The following is a 25,224-nucleotide window of genomic DNA, read 5'->3' as shown; positions in this document are numbered from 1 at the left end:
CCATTCTTCAATACCCAGCTGTCACCTCCTTTTGCAACCTTTCCTGATTTCCCTGCGAAAAGCCAGTGCCTTTCCTCTGATGTCTTAGATTATCTAATTAATTTTAATTTTGAAAAATTTCAGGCCCCAAAAGGTTAAAAGTATAAAATCAAATGTTCATATTCTGTGGGCCCAAATCAACTTACAAGCTTTCACACAGCAAGGGAAACCATAAAAAAATGAAAAGACAACCTACAGAATGGGAGAAAATCTTTGCAAATGATATGACAGATAAGGGTTTAATCTCCAAAATATACAAACAGCTCTTACAACTCAACAACAACAAAAACAAACAACTCAATAAAAAAAAATGGGCAGAAGACCTTAATACACATTTCTCCAAAGAAGACAAACAGATGGCCAGTAGACATAGGAAAAGATGATCAACATCACTATTAGAGAAATGCAAATCAAAACTACAATGAGGTACCACTTCACACCAGTCAGAATAGCCATCATTACAAACTTTACAAAGAACCTGGAGAGGGTGGACACTGTTAGTGAGAATGTAACTTGGTGTAGCTACTATGGAAAACAGTGTGGAGGCTTCTCAGAAAACTAAAAACAGAATTACCATACGATCCAACAATTCCGCTTTGGCATATACCCAGATAAAACTATAATTCAAAAAGATACATGCACCCTTATGTTCATAAGAGCACTATTCGCAATAGTCAAGACATGGAAACAGCCTAAATGTCTGTTGACAGGTGAATGGATAAAGAAGATGTGCTACATATATACAAGGGAATACTACTCAGCCGTAAGAAAGAATGAAATAATACCATTTGTGCTGGTCTTTGGAAAGGAAGAAAGAAAACAAATACTGTACCTTTTGATATCACCCCACTCCAGTACTCTTGCCTGGAAAATCCCTGGTAGGCTGCAGTCCATGGGGTCGCTAAGAGTCAGACACGACTGAGCGACTTCACTTTCACTTTTCACTTTCATGCATTGGAGAAGGAAATGGCAACCTACTCCAGTGTTCTTGCCTAGAGAATCCCAGGGACGGGGAAGCCTGGTGGGCTGCCGTCTATGGGGTCGCACAGAGTCGGACACGACTGAAGTGACTTAGCAGCAGCAGCAGCAGCATATGTGGAATCTAAATGAAAGTCGCTCAGTCGTGTCTGATGCTTTGTGACCCCATGGACTTATACAGTCCATGGAATTCTCCAGGCCAGAACACTGGAATGGGTAGCCATTCCCTTTTCCAGGGGATCCCCCCAACCCAGGGATTAAACCCTGGGTTCAATCCCACATTGCAGGCGGATGCTTGACCAACTGAACAATCAGAGAAGCCTGTGAAATCTAACATATGGCACAGATGAACCTATCGACAAAACAGAAGCAGACTCACAGACACAGAGAACAGGCTTGTGGTTGCCAAGGTGGGCGGAGGGCGAGAGGAGGCCTGGGAGCGTGGGATGAGCAGACACAAACTATTACATGTAGAATGGATAAACAACAAGGTCCTACCATAAAGCACAGGGACCTATATTCAATACCCTGTGATAAACCACAGTGGAAAAGAATATAAAAATATAATGTCTATATGCATATAACTGAGTCATTTTTCTGTACGGCAGATATTGGTACAACACTGTAAACCAACGACACTTCAATAAAAAGAAGTTTTAGAAATACAAACGCTAACACTCTGTTATTTTTCCTCCCAATCTTTCTTCTTAAAAGGAGTGTTACTGACAAATTAGAAATCGTTTCTTTTCCCATCAGTCTCAGCGCCTTCCCTCCATCCCTCCAAAGAGCAGCACAAGCAGGAACCTGGTAGGTATTACAGCATTGCAACCTGTCTGTGCCCACAAAACATAGATATTGTTTTGTGATTTTTATTAAAATTAAATTTCCACTAACGGCACTAATCTGCAATTTCCTTTTTTTCACCATAAAGTTTCTGAGACTGATTCATGATAATACTATGAATACACGTGTGTATATACATCAGCTTTTTTGAGGCATAACTTACAAAACATAAAATTCCCCAGTTATTTATATCGTAACTGCTGCACAACATCACATCTTGGTCTACTCCATCATTGTGAGTTGAGACCTCTTTTTTTGTCTTTAGAACACTGCTGCCCTAGATATCCTTGGAACCGTCTCCTTATGCGCATGCGTGAGTTCCTCTGGGTAATTAATCAACCAGATGTGAAACCGTTGGTCATAAAGTATGTATATTGTCACCTTTAACTGCCTTTGCCTCAGCGTCCCCTGGTGTTGGCACTGCCATTATTGGAGCATTTCTGAAGCTGTCATCATCACCCGGTGACTTGCTTACCCGCCCCTTCCCCATGAATTACTGGAGCGCATGTCTGTGACTGGCACTCAATGAACACTTGATAAATGAAAGGATGAGCTCACTGTCTAGCAGAAGAGACAGACTCAAATGAGACAAGTGCATTAAGGGCTGTGAGACCTCCTCTGGCTGGGATCCAGGGAAGGCTTCAAGGAGGAGGTGGCGTTCAAGTCGGGGTTTGAAGGACAGAGAGACTCTGAACAGGTGAGGATGGGGATGAGGACAAGGATTGGGCTGGGAGGAGGATGTGGGTCAGACAATCCAGGGTACATTTGATTTGCCAGAGTAATGGTTCCTAGCCAACCTGCAGGTGAGGGAGTGTGCATTTTGTAAAAACTTCAAAGTGGTTTGATTCCACCCCAATCCCCATGCATGTAGAGCCTCTGAGCTGGAACAGGATGAAGAAAGCAGGCGGGCAAACTGGAAGAGGTATCTGGGGCTTACTCCAGGGTGAGTCTTCAATGGCAGGCTGGCTCTGGGGAGCCTGTGAGAAGGAACCAGGTCAGAGCCAGGCTCAAAGATGATTCACTCGATGAGCAGGCAGGTAGCTGTTCAGCCCCTGGAATAAGGCCTCGGGCAGAGAGAGACTGCTCCTCCCAGCCTCTTTCCCTCCTCTGTCTCCGGGAAAAGATCAGGGCAGTGGGCCCCACGCCCACGTGCTCCTTCACTTTGCAGCTCTGGGGGCCCAGGTCAGGGGCTTGCACATTGCTTACCCACCCCCGCCACCCCACCAGCTGGCCCCTCCAACCCCGCTGCTCTGGTGCCAGGGCCAGGGCTCCAGGGAGCCCCTCCGTGAAGTGTGGAGCCAGGACCTGGCATCCCGAACAGACCTTCGGCGTGTCCCAGGGGGGCAGGGGTGGGGTGGGAATCTTATCCTTCCATTTTCTCTGCTGTCCTTCAGCAGAACCCAGCTCTGGGCACCCTGCCCAGAGTGGAGGGGAAGGGGAAGAAGCACGACCTTCAAGTCCTTCTGTCTTCAGCAGCTTCAGCAAAACCACCAGCAGCGACAGCAGCAGGCGACTTGAGGGTGTGTCAGCCGTGCTCCAGGGAGGAGGAGCCAGCCCTCCGCTGCAGACAGACCAGCCCTGGGCCACAGACCATCCAGGTCTGTGCATGGGTGTGGTTGTGGCTATCACCGCTCTCTGAGCCTCAGTGTTCTCATCTACCACCTGGGCTACTCACGCCGGCTCACAGAGGATTAAAAGGTAATGACAAGGGACCTCCCTGGTGGTCCAGGGGTTAAGAAGCCACCTGCCAATGCAGGAGACGCGGGTTTGATCCCCAGTCCGGGAAGATTCCACATGCTGTGGAGCGACGAAGCCCGTGCGTCACAGCGACTGAGCCTGTGCTCTGGGGCCTGCGAGCTGTGACTACTGAGCCCACGAACCGCAAGTTCTGAAGCCGGAGCACCTAGAGCCCATGCTCTGCAACAAGAGAAGCCACTGAAGTGAGAAGCCCGTGCACCACAACTGGAGAGTGGTCCCTGCTCGCTGCAGCAAAGGCTGAGCGCAGTGGCCGCTGTTGTCAGTCGTGTCTGACTGTTTGCGACGACACGGACCGCAGCACGCCAGGCTTCCCTGTCCTTCACTATCTCCCAGCGTTTGCTCAAGCTCATGTCCATTGAGTCAGTGATGCCATCCGACCATCTCACCCTCTGCTGACCTCTGCAACAAAGTGCAGCCCCTCTACTAAAAAAAAAAGTAATGACAAGGAACGTGAGGTCACTGAATGGGACCAGGATCTCAGGCCAGGGACACAGTTCAGGGCCTGAGAAGGCCTCCCCAAGGCCTGGCCTAGTTCGCAGGCCAGGGCACACTAGGTCCCTGCACAGGATGGGTCCCTGGCCCAGTACCAGCCTATTTGCAGCACTGAAGGACACCTCCACCGCCCCAATGGACACACGCTGGCTCTGAGCTGTTCCCATCTGAAGCTCTTTTTAAGGGAACAGCTCAGCTCCAGCAGTGCCCAGAGCCACCAACAGTCAGCTAGCCACTGCCACCAAAGCCTGACCAGCCAGCCCAGAGACCCCAGGACCGCTGGCCACTCAGCAGGTAAAAGGGTGAGCAAAGGGAAAGAGGGGGCTCCCCATCACCAGTCTCATACCAGACACCTTTCCGCTTTCCCCCACTGAATGGTCCAATGCATTGGGGGTTATTCTGAAAGTGAAAGTCACTCAGTTGTGTCCAGGTCTTTGCAACCCCATGGACTACACAGTCCATGGAATTCTCCAGGCCAGAAAACTGGAGTGGGTAGCCTATCCCCTCTCCAGGAGATCTTCCCAACCCAGGGATCAAACCGAGGTCTCCTGCATTGCAGGTGGATTCTTTACCGGCTGAACCACAAGGGAAGCCCAAGAACACTGGAGTGGGTAGCTGTTCCCTTCTCCACGGGATCTTCCTGACCCAGGAATCAAACCAGGGTCTCCTGCATTGCAGGCGGATTCTTTACCAGCTGAGCTACCAGGGGAGCTCCAGGGTTTATTCTACCAGGCTGTGAAGGGAAGACTCACAGAGGTGAAGAGAACAGGCAGTGAAGCAGGTGGAAGCCAGCGCCCAAGTGCCCTCAGGTGATTTGGCTGGTGTGCCAGCCTCCACCCTCCCAAGCCCTCCAGCAAGTACAGCTGACAACCACACGAACCACTCAGCAAACAGCCATCTGTCTCCCTGGCCAAGTGGCCAGAGGTGTGTCTTGTTCATTGCTATCTCCACAGACCTCAGGATGCCTTGCTCTTTTGCCAGGACCCAGTGGCCCGAGGCCAGTGTCCCTCTGGCTGGACATGATTCTGAGAAGATCCAGTCAGCGGGAGAAGGCTCCTATGTCTGGGGCCATCTTCTTTGGCAAGGCCACTCAGTCATGAGTGGGGCAGGCTTGGCTTCTGGCTGGAAGCTGGCCTGACCTCTCTACCTCTGACGCTCTGAGGCTGCCAGAGGCCGCAGCTCAGCCTGAACAAGGGTCTGCAGGTGCAGGGCAGGGCCGGACCTCAGTTACCCCAGCCCAGCTCTTCAGAGCCTGCCTTCAGGGTGCTTGCGTGAAACAGCAGAACAGAAGGCGAAAAAAGCAGAAGGCAGGAGCCCAGGACACTTGGATCCTGGTTTCCTAAGCAGGGGTCCAGGCTTTAGTTCCCTTTGGGAACATTACTGATCACCAGGAGGCAGGAGGCACCCCTTCCCCCACCCCCGCTTCTGCAGGTTCCAGGACCAACCCTAGGCGCGCTGGGAAGGACCACGGCAGCGTGGGTGCAAGCCTGCCCTAGAGGTACAGCACACAGAATTCTGGTCACTGAGGTTCTCCTGAGAGCCCCCTCGTTGGCCCCAAGCAATCCAGAGACGCTGTAACGAGGACACAGCATGCCTCATGAGCTGCCCACATTCTCATCTCAGCTTCCCCATCACCGTTTTGCATGAGCTGCACCAGCCACCTCCTAGGCAAGAACAAGGGGCCCAGGAACACCACCCCTGCTGACGTGCGAGTGGCCTGCAAAAACCACTGCTCTCCCGGAGAGGGAAGAGGATCCAGCGACGGGCCCCAGCTCAGGCGAAACAGTGCACCAAGAGCTGCCAGTCTCACTCATAGCTGAACGCTCCCCCTAAGCACTTACAGTCCAGCCTTCCCAGAGCAAGCCTGCCCACGGCCCCGAGTGCCCTGCGGCCTTCCCACACACTGGACACTCTGTGCAAAGAGCTCCCAGCACTTGACACCCGTGATCTCTGTGGTTCTTCCACTAGCTGCTTCTGAGGAAGAGGCCAGATTAGAGAGTCCATGGGATTCAAGAAGCAGGGGGGAGGATCCAGGTGTGTGAGCAAGTCCTCTGTGCCACCAGTCACCTGAATTTTACGGTGTGGAAATTCTGTGAAAGGTCACAACGGTGGAGGAGGGGGAAAGGAAGTCCTCAGGGGCCCAAAGTACAACCTGATCTGGGCTGGGGAAAGATGGTCTGCCTTCCAAGCCTAGAAGGGTGCCCTAGACTGGCCACGGGCCGGGGGGGGGGTGGGGAGGGAGGGCATCCTTCATAGAGAGAATGGCCACCTTTCCCCCACTGAGGCAGGAAATAGATGGCTTCAATTCCAGAGTCTCCAGGAATAATTCCCCACCTGCAATAAGCTCTTGACATGTTTCCCAAGTCCTCCCACCCATCTGGGGAAGGTGTTTTCATGCCCAGCTGTCAGGCAGGGAAACCTGGAGGACAGAGTGCCAGCTAACAGGGGCTCGGTCCAGAACCAGGTACTATGCCCTGTAAGTGGTTCTTCTCCCGCAGTCTCAGCGCCTACCTCTACCTCTGCCAGCCCGGAGGGGTCCCCACCAGCGTCCCTGGATCATGGGGCTGGGGCCTTTCTCCCGGAGAAGGGTTAGAAGGAACCCTGAGGGGGGATGCCGAGGAACCAGACCCACGGTGAGTACTCCTTTCTCTGGCATTGTACTGTCACTCCATGGGCAGCTAGCTGTCATCCAGTTTACTGGGAATCCCACCCCCTCCCACAGGGTCACCACAGTGGTTACTGGTGGTCATCATGCAGCCCAAGGCATGCTGTGCAATCACCAGGGGCCAGCTTTCAGCTCAGAAGGTATGTCTGAAAAGCATCAACTCAAGCACCAGGCACAAGGTAACCTCTGTGTTCACAGGCTGGGCAGGACCTCCCATCCTGAGATGCTGGCAGAGAGATAGCTGAAGTCCCCTCTGCCCCAGGCCCCCTCCATGGCTGTGACCACAGCTGCTAGCACCAAGACCTTCTGGGCTCGGAGGTTTAGTTACTAAGTCGTGTCCAACTCTTGCGAACCCATGGACTGTAGCCCGCCAGGCTCCTCTGTCCATGGGATTTTCCAGGCAAGAATACTGGACTGGGTTGCCATTTCCTTCTCCAGGGCTGAGAGACACCCACAGAAATTGTGTGTCCACTGTGCGTGCATGACAGGAAGGTAGCCAGGTGCCTTTAGCTTCCCTCTTCAAGTTGCTTCTTTACTAAGAAACTTGAAAACACATCTTAATGGAGAAGATGCTGGAGCTGTCCCCTCCCACTGACAAAAGCCCTCCCATCAGGAGGCCCTCACAGCCTCGCCTCACCAGGGCGCTGGGGGTGGAGAGGGGGAGGATCAGAGAGGAAGGGGCCTCATCCCACCTGCCTGGAGGTGGGCCAGGAAGTCAGGAGACCTGGGTGCCGGTGAGAGCCCCGGAACACCCTCTGAGACTCAGCTCCCTGGCCTGCCCAGTGACGCTGCCTGGCTCCAGCTCTAAAACAAAAGACTGCTCTCCGCCTGCCTCAGTTTCCCTCCAGAGAAAGCCAGCCGCACCAGGGAGAAGGAAGGCAAGGTAAATTCAGGAAAAGTTCGCCTCCAGGAGCAAGAGTCCATTCCTCCCAGGAACAGCAGTTGGGGAGAGAGCCAGGCTGGACCACAGAGGTGATGCTCAGAGAAGGCGGACTTGGTTCTCCATTCTCACACCTCTTCTCCTGAAAGACGAGGCTGTGAAAGGAGAAAAGTCCATCTCCCTATTCCCCGTCCTTCCCACAGCTGCCTGGAACTTCCACTTGACTCTCATCAGGGCTGGTACACGAGACTGAGGCCTGGAAGGGCCTTCCTCTCCCGGAAGACAATGCTGACTCTCCACCCTGAGCCCTCAAGGAGAGCAGGGGCCCTGTAGCTCCTCTGCTCAGATGAACGTTTTTTTTTTTTCCTGTCCTCAGACAATTCAGACCCCTGCAATGTTCACACCAAGACACTCCAGAGCCTCTCACAGAAGTCCTATGTCCCCCCATTCTCAGGAATGGGGGAAGGGGGGCCCTGGGGGAGGGGATGGGAGGGAGTCCACCCCAGCGTGGACCAGAGGTCTAGAGAGCAAGCTTAACCCCTTCACCTCCAGAGAGCATCAGGTCAAGGCAGTGCCTGGGAGGCCAGCTCTGCAGGACCCTGCTAAGTGACTCTGGGGCGAAGCCGCCGGCAGCCCCCTGGGCCTCGGTGTCCCCAGGTCCATCATCCAAATCCAAAGTTTCTCTCTCAAGGCCAAGGTGAGGATGGAGGCAAGAGCCTTTCTTTGAAAGCATAGGAGAAAAGGTGGCGGTATTGTGCCCCATGGGGACCCAGAAGTCCAGCCCACTCGGCACGGAATGAGGACCACCCCCCTCACCCCCCCCGCACCCGCTGCAGCGCAGCGCTGACGCTGCCATCACTCAGAGCCGCGGGGAGACTGCGGGGGAGAGCGCACCCTCCCAGGCCAGCCCCGCGAGCCGGAGGCATAGCCCCGGGGAATCCCGGCGTGGGGGTGGTCCGGAGAGGCAACCAACAAGGCAGGAGACGGGGGACACCCCAGGCAGGCCTCCTGTCCACCCTCTACCGACCCAATGAAGACGGTCGACCGAGCCACGGCCCCTCCTGGTGGGCGGCTCCTTCCACCCTTCCCCCGGGTCCAGGCTGCGGGAGAGCCGGAGCCACCGGCAAGTATGGCGCAGTCTCCCCCGCCCCCACCCCTCCGGGTCCGAGGTCCCGGAAAGCGTAGAGCCAGCAGCCCTGCCCTCCCCCCACCACCCCCCTCCCATCCCTGTCCAGGGCCGGGATTCCGCGCCCCTTCTTCCAGCCGGATCGCTTCTGGAGCATCCCACCCGCGTGCTCACCACGTCTGCGCCCTCGGCGCAGCGGCCCCAGCTCCAGACAAGGTAGGCAGGCGGCCGGGATGCGAGGCCAGGCGACACGCTCCCTACCTGGGAGGAGACTGCCCGCCGGTCCTCCTCCGCGCTGGCCTGCTCGAAGCCAGCCCCACCTGGCAAGGGACGGTCAGCAAATTCCCCGCAGCATCACCATGGGAGCGGCGTCGCGGCTCCTCCCCGGCCGCCGCCAACCTCGGCCCCGCCCCAGTGCTGCTGGACGGCCGGGGAACCCAGGCTGGATTTTTTTTTTTCTATGCAAAGGCCCAGGCTCCGCCTCGGAGACCTTGTAGCTATCAGGAACCGTCTGCAAATTACCACAGCAAATCTACAAGGCTGATGATCCCTTGCGGGAGACACTCCGAAGGTCTGGGTCCTCAATACCAGAAGCTCTAGTTTTGCTGCTCCCTGGTCATCCTAGAAGTGATTCAAGCTCTCCTCCCAGGCACGTCGGCCCTGAAACCCACCCAGCCCCGCCAGAGAGAAAGTCAAAGCTAGGACAGACCCCCAGCCCCGCACAAAGGTAGCAGTGCTCAGCCCCGCCCAGGGGCCCGCCCAGCTGCGGGCACCCTCCCAGTGGCTGGTACCCAGTTCTTTCTTCTTCCCCAGCAAAGAGAAGAGCTACAGGTTGACCAAAGCCCTGCCCAAGAGGCCCGAGAGAGTGGGCTTTGTCTTTTCCAGTTTGCCATGGACCACAGTTCCTGGAGGTCTCCAGTTTTTTTCAAAGTCCTGGCTACTCTGCTAGAGACACTTGTTTTGATCCAGAGGTCAGGTGCCAGTGTTTGACCCCCCAAAGATCAGTATAACAAACTAAGTGAACGTGAAGTCGCTAGTCGTGTCCGACTCTGCAACCCCATGGACTGTAGCCCACCACGCTCCTCCGTTTTTGGGGTTTTCCAGGCAAGAGTACTGGATTGGGTTGCTATTTCCTTCTCCAGAGGATTTTCCCAACCCAGGGATTGAACCCGGGTCTCTCACATTGTAGGCAGATGCTTTACTGTCTAAGGCACCAGGGAAGTCAACAAACTAAGGGACGGTAGTAAATAGTCACTCTCCTCTCTCCCAGGAAGGGGCCTCAGCAAATTTATTTAATAGACCTTATCCAGTCATTGCAGTACAATAGCTAATGGGAGAGGTGGGTTGCTGACCAATCTTCGAAAGTGACTCTTTTAACAGTTATATCATGCTAAAATATTGACAGAGTTGTTAGCAGTGCACTAGAAGGCCATAATGGAAGCGTGTGAACATCAAGTCGTGAGACACTGCAGGTCCAAGGGTAGCTAGGCTTCCATGGGTTGACTCCCCACAAGCAGCCACGCTGTGCTCCCCGCCAGACTGGCACTCCCTGGTCATGTTTCTCCCTGCCCTGCACCTGCCCCCATCCCCTCCTCCACCCCCTGTTCTTAGACCCAGCAGTGGCAGGATGAGATGGTTGGATGGCATCCCTGACTGAATGGACATGAGTTTGCCTAGCATCCAGGAGTTGGTGATGGACAGGGAAGCCTGGTGTGCTGCAGTCCATGGGGTTGCAAAGAGTTGGACACAACTGAGCAACTGAACAACAGCAGAGTGCCATCAAAACTCGAAGTGATCTCACACTAGACATTCTGTTGAAATCTGTTGTGTCTTCACTCACCACCCATTCATTTATTTATTCATTCCAGGGACAGGAAGTCTTTGGGATTACCTATCATGCAATAGCAACAGTGTATCAAGGGCCAGGCTCCTGGCTCAGCGGTTGGTGTGCTGTGCAATCTTGGGTAACTTGCTTGATGTCTCTGTCTTTGTTTTTCCTTCTCATCTGTAATCCTGAGAGGGGAGGGCTAGTTGGGGTGTAACGCCCCTCGGGCCCTAACATTTCTATTCCTCTCTTTTAGGATAAAGGCTGGTGGGAACAAAGATAAACGAGGTAAGGACAAAAGTAGTGTTTAAGACCTCTAGCTGCCTGGATTTGCGTCCCAGTTGGGCCATCTAAATATGGGACAAACTCTCTGAACTTCTTTCTTTGCTTATGCAAAATGGGGGGAATGATAATAACAACCTTAAGAGGCAGTTATGAGGATTAAGTGAGCTATTGTACACAGAGTAAATGTTTAGTGAGTATTAGTTGTTGTTTTTTGCTGCTGTTGTTCCGATACTGGTGGGAGAGAGTAAAACCTGGACACTGCAGCATGTTCTCTGTGCTTCCTCCTTACAGAACTGGTGTCTGACCCCAGGGTGAAAGGAGTAAGCCTCTTAAGTATGCCCGTAATAGATGTTCCTTTAGAAAGATCCCATGTTAAGGGGAAAGAACAAGGGTTTTGGATCTAGTTGAACCTTGGTTCAAAACTGGGCTCTGCGGTCTCCCCTGGTGGTCCAGTGGCTAAGACTCTGATCTGTCAATGCTGGGGCCCTGGGTTTGATACCTGGTTGGGGAACTAGATCCCATATGTCACAACTAAGACCCTGTGCAGCCAAATAAGTAAATAAAAATAAATACTTTAAAAAAAACTGGCCTCTGGGCTCCCCTGGTGGCTCAATGATAAAGAATTCACCTGCCAAAGCATGAGTCTCCGGTTCCATCCCTGATCCAGGAGGATCCCACACGCCTCAGAGCAACGAAGCCATGTGCCGCGACTACTGAGCCTGTGGCTCTAGGGCCCGGGAGCTGCAGCTACTGAGCCCACGTGCCACACCTCCTGAAGCCTGCACGCCCTCAAGCCTGCGCTCCGCAACAAGAGAAGCCACCACGACGAGAAGCCCACGCACCGTAGCTGGAGAGTAGCCTCTGCTCACTACAACTAGAAAAAACCCACACCGCAGTGAAGACCCAGCACAGCCAAAAATAAAAATAAATAAAACTTTTAAAAAACTGGACTCTGCTTGTTACTGGCTGCGTGACTTTGTACTAGTTATTTAACCACTCCAAGCTTAATTTTCACATCTGTAAAATGAGTATCATAATGCAAATAAAAAGAGTCCAGTAATAGAATCTGCCACATAGAGTCCACATGGAATTCCAACTGAGCTATTTCAAATCCTAAAAGATGATGCTGTGAAAGTGCTGCACTTGATATGCCAGCAAATATGGAAAACTCAGCAGTGGCCACAGGACTGGAAAAGGTCAGTTTTCACATTTCAATCCCAAAGAAAGGCAATGCCAAAGAATGTTCAAACTACTGCACAATTGCACCTCACTTCACACCCTAGCAAAGTAATGCTCAAAATTCTCCAAGCCAGGCTTCCACAGTACGTGAACCGAGAACTTACAGATGCTCAAGCTGGATTTAGAAAAGGCAGAGGAACCAGAGATCAAATTGCCAACATCCATTGAATCATAGAAAAAAAAAAAAGAGAGAATTCCAGATTAACATCTGTTGTTTCATTGACAACGCTAAAGCCTTTGGCTGTGTGGATCACAACAAGCTGTGGAAAATTCTTAAAGAGATGGGAATACCATACCACCTTACCTGCCTCCTGCAAAATTTGTATGCAGATCAAGAAACAACAGTTAGAACCAGACATGGAACAATGGACTGGTTCTGAATTGGGAAAGGAGTACGTAAAGGCTGTATATTGTCGCCCTGCTTATTTAACTTATATGCAGAGTACATCATGTGAAAAGCCAGAATCAAGACTGCCAGGAGAAATATCAATAACTTCAGATATGCAGATGACAACACACTTACAGCAGAAAGCGAAGAGGAACTAAAGAGCCTCTTGATGAAGGTGAAAGAGGAATGTGAAAAAGCTGGCTTAAAACTCAATGTTCCAAAAACTAAGATCATGGCATCTGGTCCCATCCTTTCATGGCAAATAGATGGGGAAACAATGGAAACAGTGACAGGCTTTATTTCTTGGGCTCCAAAATCACTGCAGATGCTGACTGCAGCCATGAAATTAAAAGACGCTTGCTCCTAGGAAGAAAATATGTTATGAACCCATATAGTGTACTAAAAAGCAGAGACATCACTTTGCCAACAAAGGTCCATTTAGTTAAAGCTATGGTTTTTCCAGTAGTCATGTATGGATGTGAGAGTTGGGCCATAAAGAAAGCTGAGCACTGAAGAATTGATGCTTTTGAACTATAGTGTTGGAGAAGACTCTTGAGAGTCCCTTGGACTGCAAGGAGATCAAGCCAGTCAATCCTGAAAGAAATCAATCCTGAATATTCATTAGAAGGACTGACAGTGAAGCTTCAATATTTTGGCCACCTGATGTGAAGAACTGACTTTTTGAAAAGACCCTGATGCTGGGAAAGACTGAAGGCAGGAGGAGAAGGGGGCAATGAGGATGAGATGGTTGGATGGCATCACTGGCTGAATGGACATGAGTTTGAGCAAGTTCCAGGAGGTAGTGAAGGACAGGGAAGCCTGGTGTGCTGCAGCCCATGGGGTCGAAGAGTTGGACACAGCTGAGTGCCTGAACAATAACGTAGAGTCACTATGACTACAAAATGCATGTAAAGTATTTAACTTAGTTTTTCATAAACAGATGATTCCCAGTCAATGTTAATCTCTCCCTTCCAGGAAGGACCTAGATAGAATGGAGGGGAGACCCTAGCACTGAAATTTCTAGGTGTCCTTGACTGAGTGTCCTGTGAGGACAGTGAGTAGTGGGTGTTCTAGTCCAGACCCAGAGCAGCAGCATCAGCAGCTCTCCAACCCCCTAGGCCAGGATGCCATCCATACAGAACCTGGGAACCAGCCTCCCTGGACGAGCCATATCCCTGAACATGCCCTCTACTGGGAACTGAGACCAGAATGGGAGGCCAGAAGCGGGTCTTAAACACGAGGCTCAGGAGTTTAGGCTTTACTTAGTAGGCAAAGGGAGCCATGGAAAGTTTTTGAACAGCAGCTACGGGATAAGATTGTTGAGCCAATACCAACCCTCTCCAGTTCCTGGGGGCAAGGTCTGATAAGCATCAAGTATGTACAATTCAGGGAGATACAGAAGAGGAGGGAGAATCCATGGGAGTACCAGGTGGGCTATATGGTGGGACAACCAAAGATACGACCCCATGTCCCAAACAACTGAACGCCAACAACCTAGACGAGTGTCAGGCTGGTAGAAGGTGCTTTGTAAAGGTGTGAAGGTGTGTGGGAATGAATAGCTGAGGCTTTTGTGAATAGCTGTGGCCTTGAGAATCTTCCAAAGGAAAGGTGCCTTTGGGTGCTGGCCTGTGGGCGCTGAGAACATTTTCATGTTCTCACTCATGTGGACTGAGGTGGGAGATCTCTGAAAGATGATGAGAGTTGTCTTTGAGACTGCTTTCTTAACCTCCAGTGTCTTGTCTGAGAATGTAGTCCAGGATAAAAACAAAGACCCAAAATGCATCTGAGCAACCCAAACATATAGAACTGTCAGCTGTCCAAATCAGATACTTTATCTGCAGGAGAGTACCTCATGTCTTCAGTGACAGCCCACCTACATTTACTCTACACAGTTTCACAGTTTCATGGTGGCAGAAACTACTAAGTGTCCACTTATGTCCTTTCTTTCCCTCTTTCTTTTGGCAGTAGAGCTTCCAAGGTTAAAACCTGGATACATGGCTACCCTGTTAGAGACTACATATCCCAGCCTCCCTTGCAGCCAGGTACAGCAATAGGACTAAGTTATAGCCAATGGAATGTGAGTGGAAGTGATCTGTTTCATTTCTGGGCCACATTCTTAAAAGGAAGTTGCCTGCTCTCCACTCCTCTTTCCCCTTGTGCAGACTGGGCCACGGACGTGGGAATGGAAATGGGGGCATCTCTGATGATGCTGGCAAGGACAGCACAATAAGGTTGGCCAATCAAGAAGACCTTAAGAACCTGAGTTTCATGATGACCTGGAGGAGAAGAGCCCTGGACCATTGACACCTTGGTCTCTGTGACAATAGCTAGACCAAGAGCCTTGCTGATAAATCTGATCAGTTTCCCAGTTTTCAAGCCCACAGTAGATAGGGAACAGCGTATTGGAAAGAGAAAGGTTGCATGAAACTGAAAGCACAGTGAAATTAGCAAAAACCTAGAGTGAGAGGAGACAGAATAGCTGTAAAACAAACTCAGAGTTTGGGGTCATTTAGTGCAGAATCATGCCCAGAAACCTTGGGGGCCCTGTTGTATTACAGGATAATGTTGGAAATGCTCACAATAACAATCTTGAATCATTAAGAGAAAGTTAATTGTGACAGAATATTCTATATTGAAAGGAAAGCAATTATGTGATGTGTTTTAAAAGTATATATGATTGAAAATAATTAACATAAAACTTGCATGCTTACAGATAGAAACCTTCAGCATCCATTCAACATAATACCTTTCCTGATGCGCCAGAAAGTAGAGGTTTTGGTTCACTGATATTTACCTTCTTTCCTTCTTAAAAGGATCTTAAATCCTTTTAAGATCAGCTTGTAGGGACTAGCCTGGTGGTCCAGTGACTAAGACTCCCAAGGCAGGGGGCCAGGGTTCCATCCCAGGTCAGGGAACTCAATCCCACATGCCACAACTAAGGGTTTGCATCCCTCCAATAAAGCCCCTGTGTGCTACAATTAAGATCCAGTGCAGCCAAATAAATAAATATTTTTCCTTTTCCTTTTCTATTCTTTTCCTTTCTATTCCTAGTATCTGGCACAATGCTGACTCAAATAAATATTCCTTAATTGCTAAGGGGGTGAAATCTGTGTTACCTTAGATTCCAGAGCTTAGTGGTTCCACGAGCTGATGTGGACTATTGAGCGGTGAAGTTGCCTGAGATCCCCAAATACCCTGGTGGAGAGCTGCAGGGGCACAGTCCTCTTAGCCAAGGGAGTTACGAGCCCATGTTGACCCTGCTCCTGTTGTCTAGAAATCATTTCATCAGAAACACTCTCTTGAACTCACAGGGCCAACATGCTCAGGATTTTCATTGCAGAACTGGTTGTAATTCCAAAACCAAATACAACTGAACAGTCTACACAACAGGGCATGGCCTTTCTGCACTGTCCAGATGAGATGTTCAGGAAAACTCAAAATGAGAGGGAAAAGTGGGAGGCTCAGGAAAGTTAGCTCAGTGTGCTCACTGTTTCACATCATTTCGACTCCTAGGATGTTAGGTTTCAAGACAGCAGAGCTACACTATTTTCCCCATCACCCCAAGGCTGGTGCTAAGTAAGATTGCTAAGCAGCCTGTAAGAAAGTGGGTGATGGGTCAGAAAGTAATGATCTTGAAAGTCTGCAGATTTTGCTATACGATCCAGAAGTAAACATAGCCACTGATCGGGACAGTACTTTCAAGGCAGAACTACATCACTATTAACGTTTTAAGTGATAACACAGATACTGTAGGGTATCCCCTGCCCCCAAGAGCCCAATCAAGACTCTGCAAGAAAGTGGGTCTATTTTGGGAGCTCAGACTTCTGTCACAACACCTTCTTATCTGTCTTTCTAGCCAACTCATTTGAAAAGACCCTGATGCTAGGAAAGATTGAGGGCAGAAGTAGAAGGGGGTGACAGAAGATGAGATGGTTGGATGGCATCATCAACTCAATGGACATGAGTCTGGGCAAACTCTGGGAGACAGTGAATGACAAGGAAGCCTGGCGTTCTGCAGTCCATGGGGTTGCAAAGAGTTAGACACAGCCGAGTGACTGAACACCAACAGTAACAATAGGAATTTGATTTCCTGTTCAGAAGGTAGGGGAGCAACATGTTGGGATGGAAAACTATTTTCCTGTCTTCTGTCTAGTCAGACATGGGACTATGGATTTCAAGAGACACACAGCACAGATCCCTCACTGGAAGCAGCACTTCCCAGGATGGTGGGGCCAGAGTGGAGAAGTCAGAGCCCTCTAACCACGTGGTCCTCAGGGCAGAGAATCCAGGCCTCCCCTCTGCTGGGACAGCCCTGGCCTCCCTGCCCTCCCTTACCCTGGCCTCAGGCTGGGTCCCCACTCACCAAGGCCCCACCAGGTAGATGCTCAGCTCGCAGCAGCCTCTTTGACTGGCACTTCTGTCCTGGGAGAGGGGAAAGTCAGGACTAGTTGGGAGGGGTGGGGGTCTCTGTCATTCAGCACACACAGCCACTACCAATGATCAATATTGGAAACTGCCAGTGGGCGAGGTCAGAGGCGGATGCTGGTGACATCACAAAGGAAACACCCCTGTCATGACGGAACTCTGGACACATGTCGGAGAGGGAGCACTTCTCTAACTAGAAATGAGCTAAACTAAACATTTCCAGGGCAGATCTGGAGGTCTGAAGCCTGCACAACCTCGCCTCCATCCTATCTTAAGCCTAGCTGATGCCCTGTAGGATCAAGTCCTGAAAGAATACTTGGAAACTATATTATCAGTGGTAAGCATGCTGTAATATCTACTGAAGTAGAAATATAATGTGTACTTAAAACATATATTATAAACTAATGTTACCTCAATAAGAAATTAATTAAATACTTGGGTCCTCATGTTGATATTTATTGAGGCTAGGGACCATCCCCCACTCCCACCCCGAGTGGATCCTCAAAGGGCAGAAATATGGGTTTCTTATGGAATTTCTTCTGGGCTGCAAAGTGAGGGTCCCATCGCCACTCCCAGGCTTGTGAAAGCAGCTCTGTTGGCCTCTGGGGGTTGGCATCAGTTTCTGGAAATGAACATATTCTTTGCTTTATAACCTGCATTAACTTTGTGAAATACAGTACACAATTAGAGAAGTACATATAAAATAGAAATGAGCACTGTAATGAATAATCATAAAGCAAACACTTATGTAACCACTACCCAAGTCAAGAAATAGAACATTATATCAGACATTTCTCTGCATTGCCGCCCAATCACACCCCTTTCTCCCCTACCTGCCCTCCACCCAGAGATAGGCCCCTCTTGACCTTAATAGCAACCTTCACTTCCTTTTCTTTATACTTTTGCCACCTGATTGTTCATCCCTAATCAATAGAGTTTGGTTGGGTCTCTTTTTTAAGTGGATATTAATGAAATTTATTGTATATACACTTAGAATCTGTTACGTATATACTTATATTTGTTGGGCTTTTATGCAACATTGTATTTTTTAAAATTTATTCAGGGGATCCCTCAGAAACGTTGCCATGTAAAGACATTTTTAAAATAGTTTTATTTATGTATTTATTTTATTTTTGGCTGCGCAGGATCTTCATTGCTATGCACAGGCTTTTCCTGGCTGCAGAGAGCAAGGGCCACACTCTAGTTGCACTGTGTGGGTTTCTCTTTGCAGCGGCTTCTCTCATTGCAGAGCGCAGGCTCTAGAGTGCATGCTCAATAGTTGCAGCTCACTGGTTTAGCTGTCCTGTGGCATCTTCCCAGTTCAGGGATCAAAACTGTGTCCCCTGCCTTGGCAGGCACATTCTTAGTCACTGGACCACCAGGGAAGATTAACATTGCATTTTAAATTTTCATTCAAGTTGTGGCATGCAGTTGCTTATTCATTGTTATTGCTGTATGGTACTCCTTAGTTTGACTCTGCCATCATTAATTTATCCCCTTTGGTGGAAATTTCTGATTGTCAGCTTGTTTTCCAAAACAATGCCACCATGCCTGGTACACATGTCCTGGAGTTTCTGTAGACCAAAAGTAAAGTTGAGGGAATGATCATCCACTTTGGGGGTGCATGTCTTCAGCTGTACTAATTAATGCTGTTTCCAAAGTAGGGTTGTATCAATGTGTGCCTCTGCCAGCAGTGGGCAAAGAGTTTCTGATGGTCTACATCCTTTCTGATATTTGGCACTAATGGTCTTTGTTACTATCCTGGTAGGAGTTTTAGTAGTGTCTCATGTGGTTTCAATATGCATTTCATGAATTATTGAGATGAGGTATATGATCAAAAATGTATTGACCATTTGGAGTTCCTTTTCTGGAGATATTTGTTCAAATCTTTCACCCATTTTTTTTTTTAAATTGAGCTGCCTTTCTAACTGATTTGAAAGATGTTATAAATAGCCTTGTGATTATCTGCTCCTGTTTTGGGTCTTGCCTTTTCAGTTTATGGTGTTCTCAAGCTAATCAGAGTTTTAAATGTTAATTTAGCAAAATTTATCTATCTCTTTGTATTGTATTTAAGAAATGTTTCCTGATTCTGAGGACATAAAGACATTTTCCTGTACTGTCTTGTAAAAATTTGAAGGTTCTTTTGCATCTTGCATTTAAGTCTATACCAACATTCATCAGTGACAATGGCTGAGGCGGTAACTCCAGAAGTCTGTCCCTCCCCAAAGGCAGTGAACGAACTTGCAAAAACCTATTAGAGTCAACTTTTTTGGAACTCTGGAAACTCCCTGAAGGCTTGCAGCACTCAGGAAATGCTTAATCGAGGAAAAAGCAACTGAATCTCAGTATGAAAGCTTTATGGTATTTTAAAAATACACAGTTTTTTAGAGTAGTTTTCAGTTCACAGCAAAATTGGGCAGAGATTTTATTTGCCCATGATTCCACATATGCTCGGCCTCTCTACTATCAAAATGAACTTCCATTGACGTGTCAGAGTCACACAAAATCCATGATTTATTTTAGGGTTCACTTCTGGTGTTGTACAGCCCAAGGGTTTTGACAAATGCATGCTGACATGTATCCACCATTATAATAGCCTCAGAGTAGTTCTCTTGCCCTAAAAATCCTCTCTGCTCTGCCTATTCATCTCTCTCTCTTTCACCACTGATTCTTTTACTGTGTCCATAATTTTGCCCTTTCCAGAATGTCATGTAGTTGGAATAATACAGTAGGTAGCCTTTTCAGATGCTTCTTTCAATTTCTTATCGTTGTTCAGTTGCTATGTCGTGTCGGCTTTGCAACCCCATGGACTGCAGCACGCCAGGCTTCCCTGTCCTTCACTGTCTCCCGGAATTTGCTCAGACTCATGTCCGTTGAGTTGGTGGTGCCATCCACACTCTTCTTTCACTTAGTAATATACATTTAAGTTTCCCACATGTCTTTTCATGGCCTGATAGCTCATTTCTTTTTAGCGCTGAATAATATTTCATTGTTTGAATGTACCTTAGCCCATTTATTCATTCACCTACTGAAGGACATCTTGGCTATTTCTGAAGGACATTTTGGCAGTTATGAATAACTGGCAAATATGACCATCCCTGTGCAAGTTTTTGTGTGGACATAGGTTTTCAGTTCGTTTGGGTAAACATCAAGGGATCCAATTGCTGGATCATTTGGTGATGATATGTTCAGTTTGGTAGTGAGGAAGTGAAGTAGCTCAGTCGTGTCTGACTCTTTGCAACCAGGTTCCTCCATCCATGGGATTTTCCAGGCAAGAATACTGGAGTGGGTTGCCATTTCCTTCTCCAGGAGATCTTCCCAGCTCAGGGATTGAACCTGGGTCTCCCGTATTATAGGCAGACCTTTTACCATCTGAGCCACCAGGGAAGTGGTGGTAAGTTCTTAGTTTGGTAAGAAACCGCCAAATTAACTTCTAAAATGGTTATACCATTTTTCATTCCCACCTCAGTCGATAAGCGTTCCTGTTGCTCCATGCCCTTGCCAGCATTTGATTGTGTCAGTGTTCTGGATTTCAGTCATTCCAGAAGGTGTTTTGTGCTACCCCATTGCTGTCATAACTGTCAATTCTCTAGTGATGTACACTATTGAACATCTTTTCATGTGCTTGTCACACATTATATATCTTTGCTAGTGAGCTGTCTGTTCAGGCCTTTTGCCCATTTTTAAATCAGGCTACTAATTTTCTTCTTTTTGAGTTTTGAAAATTCTTTACATATTTTGGATAACAGTCCTTTATCAGATATGTGTTTTGCAAATATTTTTCCCCATCTGTGGCTCATCTTCTTATTATCTTGACAGTGCCTTTCTCAGAGCACACGTTTTTAATTTAATAAGTCTAGTCTAACAATTCTGCCTTCTATGAATCCCAGCTTTTGGTGTTGTGTCCAAAAAGTCATCATGTCAAAGGTCATCTAGCTCCTCTCCTGTGCTATCTTCTAGGAGTTTTACAGTTTTGAATTTTACATTTAGCTCTATGATGCTTTTTGAGTTCATTTTTTGTGACGGGTATAAGCAAACTCTGATATAGTTCACCACTAGTAGACCTTTCCTATGACAAATGCTAAAGGGAGTCTTTCAGGCTGTAATGAAAAGATAATAGAGAGTAATGTGGTTCTGCATGAAGAAATAAAGAACACAGGAGGTAACTGCACACATCAATGTAAAAGCCAGTATTAATATATGTTTGGTTTGTAGTTCCTCTTTTTCCTATATGATTTAAAAGACAACCACATAAAGCCAAAACTATAAATCTCGGCACATAATGTATGAAGATGTAATTTGTGACAATACAGCATAAAGGTGGGTGTAGAGCTATATAGGAACAAAGTTTTTGCATGCTATTGAAGCTAAATTGATATTAATCTGCACTGTGCATGGTGTGCTAAGCCCCTTCAGTCCTGTCCAACTCTTTGTGACCCTGTGGACTGTAGCCTGCCATGCTCCTCTATCCATGGGATTCTCCAGGAGAGAATATTGGTGTGGGTTGCTGTAGTGGGAATTTCTAATAATGTACTTTCACAGCCTTGAGAAATTTCATAGAAATAGCACCTGGAAAAATAGCATATATCAAGAAACTGTGTTGATGATTATTTTTCAGGTTTTTCTTAGAATAGTAGCCTTGTTACAGACCCCAAGGCCAGACCCAGAAGAGAATATGACTGGGATCATGAAAGCATGGACCTTGGAACACTGGGTCGGCGTTAGGTATGAACACTGCCTACGCACTTGTTGATTGTCCCCGAGACTATCCCAGAAGGGAATAGTCTGGGGTGAAAACAAGGAGATCTGGACTATATCAATGTAGTGTCTTAGGAAAGACAGATCAAAGAAAGTTTTGTAGTCTGCAATTAGGAATAAAAGCTGGACTCAGAGTAGACAATGCACCTCAGTCCAATAGAGGCTGTAGGTCCCCTGACCCATTGCATCAGTTTCTGTGTTGTTTTAAGTCTCGTAGCTCGCTCCTGGGCCTTTAAGACAACAGTTGCCATGCCCTCTTCCAGGGGATCTTCCTGACCCAGGGATCCAACCGAAGTCTCTTGAGTTTCCTGCATTGGCAGGGGGTTCTTTACCTCTAGTGCCACCTGGGAAGCCCTTAATCTGCACTGCTGCTGCTGCACTGGATCAGTATAAATCAAGATGCTTCAAATTGAGATGTTAGCTGTAATCTTCAGGGCAGTCATTAAGAAAATAACTCAAAAATAGACAACAAAAAGAAATAACAAGGAAATTAAAAACTCAAAGTGTGAAAGTGAAAGTCGCTCAGTCAAGTCGACTCTTTGCAACCCCATGGACTATACAGTCCATGAAACTCTCCAGACCAGAATACTAGAGTTGGGTAGCCGTTCCCTTCTCCAGGGGATCTTCCCAACTCAGGGATCGAACCCAGGTCTCCCACATTGCAGGTGGATTCTTTACTGTCTGAGCCACCAGGTGGCTCCCAAATGGCAACCCAAGTATATTAGCAAATAAATAAAATAAATATATATTTAACAGAAAAGAGCAGTGCTGGATAAAATGAAGAACAAAAATAATATAAGACATAAGAAAATAGCAAAATGGCAGAAATCCTTCCTTTTCAATAATTACTTTAAATGTAAATGGATTAAACTCTCCTATTAAAAGGCAGAAACTAGCAGAATAAATATTTTTAAAGATGTGATCCAAGTATAAACTGTCTATGAGAGACTCACTTTAGATCCAAAGACACAAATAGCTTCAAAGTGGAAGATGGAAATAGACAGTCTATGCAAACAGTAATCAAAGGGAGCTAGAGTGGCTATATTATGTCAGAAAAAATAAACTTTAAGACCAAATTGTTACAAGAGACAAAAAATGACATCATATAATGATAAAAGGGTCATTTCCTCAAAAAAAATATAACAATTGTAAGAGCTTCCCTATGACTTAGCTGGTAAAGAATCTGCCTGCCAATGCAGGAGACATGGGTTTGATCCCTAGGTCAGGAAGACCCCCTGGAGAAGGAAATGGCAACCCACTCCAGTATTCTTACCTGGGAAATCCCATGGATAGAGGGACCCGGCAGGCTACCGTCCATGGGGTTGTAAGAGAGTCAGACATGAGTTAGGGCCTAAACAACAGCAACATAACAATTATAAACATAATGCCAGTAACAGAGGCATCAAAACATATGAAGAAAAAATTGACAAGATTAAAGGGGGAAACTGACAGTTTGACAATAAGAGTTGAATATTTCAATACTCTATTTTTAAGAATAGAGCAACTCTATAGAAATCAGCAAAGATATAAAAGACTTGCATAACATTATAAAACAACTAGCCCTAGCAGACATCTGTAGAATACTCCACTTAGCAATAGCCGTATACACTTTCTTCTCAATGTGTATTGAGAACACAGTGTGTATTGAACATTCTCCAGTATAGAACACAAGTTAAGCTGTGAAAGAAACTGCAGTATATTTAAGTATATAAAATATCTTCTCTGACCACAAATACACAAAATATCTTGTCTTATGGTCTCTGATCATAATATACAAAATATCTTCCCTGACCACAGTGGAATAAAATTAGAAACCAATAATAGAAAGAAATCTAGGAAACTCACAAAAATATGCAAAAACTAGCACATGTTTAAGTAAACTTAAAAAAATTTGGTTTTTGCATTTAGGTTCAGTTTCTCAAGTTCCAAAACAAACCTGGTGATACCTTGACTCAGGTTGAATCAAACCTATAGATAAGTTGGGTGGATTGACATTTTTAAACTATTGAAACTCCCAATCCAAGAATATGGTATATCACATCAAGAGTATGATAAGGTTTTATCATTTTTCCTATAGAGGTCTTGTACATCTTTTAAAAAAATTATTTCCAAATTCTGGCATTTTTGTATTTAAATAATACATTAAAATGTTCTCATTTTCAAAATACTTGTTTTGCTATATAGGAATATAATTGATTCTTATATACTGACTTTTGTATTAATCACCTTTGTTAAACTCTATTGATTTTAATAATTCCTAGATTATTTTAGATTTTCTATATACGTAAGTGTATCATCTGTACAATTTTGTATCTTCCTTTCCTATCTGTAATGAACTGAATTGTGCCCCCCTCCTAATTCACCTGTTGAAGCCCCAAATTGTGACTGTAGTTGAAGAAAGGGCCTTTAAGGAGGAGATCAAGGTTAACTGAGGTCATGAGGATGCAACCTGAATCCAGTAGGACTGATGGTCTTGCAAGAAGAGGAAGAGGGACTTCCCTCGTGGTCCGGTGGCTAAGACACTGGGTTCCCAATGCAAGGGGCCCAGGTTCGGTCCCTCGCCAGGCAACTAGATCCCTCATGCTGAAGCTTAGAGTTCGCTTGCTGCAACTAAAGATCCCGGTGCAGTCAAATAATTAAATAAAGATTTCTTTTAAAGAAAGAAAAAGAGGCAGAGAACAGGAGCTCCCTCTCTCTATGCCCAGAGGAGAGCCTGGATGAGGACCCGGGAAGAAGGTGAACATCTGCAAGGAAGGAGAGACTCTTCACCAGAAAGCAGCTCTGCTGGTACCTTGATCATGAACGTCTAGCCTCCAAAACTGTAAAAAATAAATTTCTGTTGTTTAAGCCACCCAGTCTGTGGTATTCAGCTATGGCAACCCTAGCAGACTAATATAACGCCTTATACCTTTTTCTTTCTTTCTTCTTTTTTCTTCCTTCCTCCCTCCCTCCTCCTCTCTCTCTCTCTCCTTTCTGAGCTAAGATACAAATATAAAATGTAATAGTATGTTTGTCTGTTTCCAACCATAAGGGAAAACTTTTATTGCTTCACCACTAAGCATGATGTTGACTCTAATTTTAATAGATATCCTTTACCAGATTCAAGAAGTATCCCTCTATTCCTAGTTTATATCATGAATAGATGTTAAATGTTATCAGTCACTTCATGGTAACTTTTTTTCGCTTTGAAATGTTCGCTTGGCAACTTACAGTGACTGCTGTGACTTCTTATCGATTTTGTTTTAATTCTTTTTTCCCATGCAGATATCTTAAGCATTTATTTCTTTTAAAATAGTAAGCATATGTTTCACATTCTGTGATCAAGAATTCTATCGCTTCAAGTCTTTGTTTCCCTTGGTTGTTGTTTCTGCTGCTTCTTGCTCATACTATCTTATTTCCTTATGTGCTTGGCTACCTTTAATTAATTGTCTGCCATACAAATGGACATTGCATTTGGAAAGTATTTGCTGAAATACTTTGAGGCCTAGGGTCATAGTACTTTCCCCAGAGAGGATATTTATTT

At 47.1% G+C, this 25,224-nt stretch overlaps 1 protein-coding gene and 2 long non-coding RNA genes across 11 annotated transcripts in view; 2 read left to right on the top strand and 1 right to left on the bottom strand.

The window, feature by feature from the left end:
- The window catches only part of TMEM63C (transmembrane protein 63C), a 140,422-nt gene that overhangs the window by 65,740 nt on the left and 49,458 nt on the right, over positions 1-25,224 (bottom strand). For 2 of the 8 annotated variants that reach the window (XM_020904617.2, XM_020904619.2), the window contains exon 1: positions 9,043-9,378. The exons of 2 other annotated variants lie outside the window; for them this stretch is intronic. The gene's annotated coding sequence lies outside the window, so the exon portion shown is untranslated. Of the gene's footprint in view, positions 1-8,955; positions 9,380-16,881; positions 16,980-25,224 lie in introns of those variants that run through there. 4 more of the 8 variants (XM_020904616.2, XM_070469674.1, XM_020904618.2 and 1 more) reach the window with 4 other exon arrangements.
- Positions 8,520-12,280, top strand: LOC139035692 (uncharacterized). 2 transcript variants are annotated; one of them, XR_011488394.1, is made up of 4 exons: positions 8,520-8,782; positions 10,650-10,745; positions 10,863-10,894; positions 11,559-12,280. It is a non-coding gene; the product is annotated as an uncharacterized lncRNA (long non-coding RNA). The 2 variants fall into 2 exon arrangements; XR_011488393.1 differs by lacking the exon at positions 8,520-8,782 and adding an exon at positions 8,792-8,997.
- Positions 12,289-24,552, top strand: LOC139035691 (uncharacterized). The gene is made up of 2 exons (XR_011488392.1): positions 12,289-17,280; positions 24,361-24,552. It is a non-coding gene; the product is annotated as an uncharacterized lncRNA (long non-coding RNA).

The sequence above is a fragment of the Odocoileus virginianus genome, chromosome 6 (genome assembly GCF_023699985.2).
Source record: "Odocoileus virginianus isolate 20LAN1187 ecotype Illinois chromosome 6, Ovbor_1.2, whole genome shotgun sequence".
Taxonomy (NCBI): domain Eukaryota; kingdom Metazoa; phylum Chordata; class Mammalia; order Artiodactyla; family Cervidae; genus Odocoileus; species Odocoileus virginianus.
The sequence above is the reverse complement of the archived record's forward strand: the minus strand, read 5'-3'. Positions and strand labels throughout refer to the sequence as shown.